The sequence below is a fragment of the Acyrthosiphon pisum genome, chromosome A1 (genome assembly GCF_005508785.2).
Source record: "Acyrthosiphon pisum isolate AL4f chromosome A1, pea_aphid_22Mar2018_4r6ur, whole genome shotgun sequence".
Taxonomy (NCBI): Eukaryota; Metazoa; Arthropoda; class Insecta; order Hemiptera; family Aphididae; genus Acyrthosiphon; species Acyrthosiphon pisum.
Window position 1 is genome coordinate 63,581,159 of NC_042494.1, and position 3,261 is coordinate 63,584,419.

Consider the following 3,261-nt stretch of genomic DNA (forward strand, 5'->3'; position numbering starts at 1 on the left):
CATATTAGGAACAATTTTTGGTTTGGTTCATAATCGGCGAAACAGTCTATTTTCATTTCTCAGAAGCGCCTGTCGTCGACGATAACCGACCGACCGCACGAGACAGTCATTAATTTTTTTGGCGTAGTGGGAGAATTCGCGGTTGCCGTCACAACGGCAAGTAGGTGGCAGCACATGATGGCAATGAAAAATCAAATCTAGCGACGTAAATATGCTGTCGAAAAACAAACGAAAAGCCATTAAAAAATGGTTTTAGAGTAAATATACCTATAATAAATTTTATAGAGAACAATATTTCGAAGGGAACCTCATTGGGGTTTTGAATTCATTTAAATACACAGCTCGGTATTAAAGGCACAAAAACATTTTTTTCTACATTTTTTAAACAATTGTAACTTCTTTACTACTTGATATTTTGAAAAACACCGATGAGGTTCCCTCCTAAATATTGTTCTCTATAAATTTCATTATAAGTATTTTTACTCTAAAACCATTTTTTGATGCCATTTCGTTTGTTTTTCGTAGACGTGTTTTTAGCTCTGAAAATGACCAGTGTAGCGTCCTCTTAAGACCATTATTAATACTTCTAAAGAACCAAGATTGCGAATTTGCGAGTGTTTACTGTTGAAAGAATCGCTCTGTTTGTGTATAATATTGTATTCAGTGTATCTACATTTACATGGCTACATATATTATATAAAATTATAAAAAATAAGAGTTTTTATTGATTTATTTTATATTATTTCCTTACAATTTTTTTATGTTGTACCTAATTACGTCCTATTAATTATTATGGCCATTATAGTATTTACTACCACAGAACTGTGTTACTACCTACAAGTTATCAATATCATGAAACATTATTGATAAAAAATAATATGAGTAATTATTGATTCGGTTAACACAATAACACGTCACAATAATTTTACAATTTTACAAAATACAAGCAATTAATTTTACCTACTAAATTGTTATTATATTTTAATGAATGCATTTCAACTTTCAAGGACTTAAGGTTCATAATTAGTATGTATGGACTTTATAATTATAGCCTTTATACTTTATAGTTAGGTTGCAGGTAATATATATCTTAGTTATTTTCATAATTTCATATATTAATTATTAGTATAAATATATGGGCGAATATAATAGTTCCTACATGGGACCTAGTAGGTAAAAATAAATATTTTAATATCCACGAGGCTACACCGTAAAAAATATTATATAATATATAAGTTATTACACAGATTGAGATGTTTGGCTAAATGTTATGATACAAATTTATAGGTACAATTGTCTTAAAAAATTATCAAGGAATCCAAAAATGTATTATACTATTATAGGTATATATGTTTCGTTTTAAAATTAAGTACCTTAAAATAGAATTTTGTGAATATTTAGTTGGTAGACAATTATTTTACCGCTGTGTATGAACCACGATTTAAGATATACTTACCAAGATATTTTTAATTGGCCCCAAAAGGTATTAAAAATTTAAAAAACAAAACACACATCATTGTAAAGTCAATACATTCATTGCTTCGCTATCGGAATCTATAAAATGTATGGTGTCATTCAAAAAGGAAAAAACTTTAAAAAAAATAATAACGATACAAATATTATATTCTTTTGGAAATGTTGTTTAATTTTAAATGACATCTAATTATGTAAAAAAAAATGTTTTTTAAATCATAAGTGTAAATTGTAGACATTTAAATAGATCACCAGCTGGTACCCATAAGACAAATTAAAAATGATGCTGATGTCGATTGACCTATACCTTTGAGGAACTTCAAAAAAAGGCGAGCGATCGACTATGGAATGGTGAATTTTATTGAAGTAGGAGACCGACAAACAGGTATAGAAAGAAAACAATTATTATCGGATTACCTAATATAAGTTTATAACCTCGTAGTAGTTAGGTGACCATATATTGTCAAATTGATATAATGATATTGTCATATTGATATAAATACCTACCTCTTAGATCATATACGATATATATGATCTAAGACCTACCTACATAACGGTTTTTAAATTTGTTATATTACTTATTAGTTATTGCTGACGAGTACCGCTATAATACCTATAGCGCAATTTATTAAAAAATATGTTCTTTTTAATTTCGATGTAAAATTGTTATTTGTTATAAATATTATTAATATCTTATAACATTATTATTTATCTTTAAATATTTCCGTTTTCTTCACTAGCCACTTCACCCGACTCAATTACTCAAAACTTAGGATTTAAACATTTTAAATCGTTATATTTAAGTAGAAATGTAAATGAGAAATAAAACCAATTTATATTCTATTTCTTATAAAAAAGTATTTTTACGCAAAACGTTTTCAATATTTTGAGTAGTCTGCTAGACAAAATAATATTTAATATTCCTACGCTTAATACATATTACCAATGTAGAAATGAACACGAATAAAACATAATATCATTGAATTATATGCATAGCATATAATGATTAGTGATTAGTGATTACTAAATAGTAAATACGGAATACCAATTAATATGATTTGTAGCTATTATTTAAATAGAATTAAAAAAAATATTTAAATATAAATACTAACCGATAAAATACCCAACCTTCTTAAAAATATATCTCCTATTATTTATTTTAATTAGTTATTGATAATTCTACATTTAACATTTATATGAATAAATATGAAAATTATATTGATTCTAGTTAGAATATTTAGCCTTCAACATGTAATCTAGGTTTCGTGATTTTCAATCAGAGGACATAATAATGTATAATGGTTTCAATCATTAAAATTAAATTTTTTTTTAACCTTGACTAGAGTTGCATTGTACCTATATCAGGTGTACAATGTTTGAACATATTTTACGGGTTTGGTATGGGTTAGAAATTAGAATGGCCCTAGAATCAATTTTTTCAGCTTTATTAAGTAGGTACCTACTATATACCTATATGGCAGGGGTGGCCAGCGAAGAGAGACTCGCAAGCCACCAAATATATTAATAAAAATTGAAAAGCCAAGGTGTAAAAAAAAAAAGGTAATATTATTATATTAATTATTTGGCCACCCCTGGTATATGGCATATCATGTACGAGGAGGTATATATATGACACAAATGTTAGGTTCAAGAGTTAAGTCCTAAAAAAAAACAATTGTGTACAACAATAGCATCACTTGGGCGCGCCTTCACGGCCAGGCAGACTTTCCTTAGCGAGTACTAGATAGTAGAAATTTAGTCTAGTATGCATGATATAAATGCTAGTAG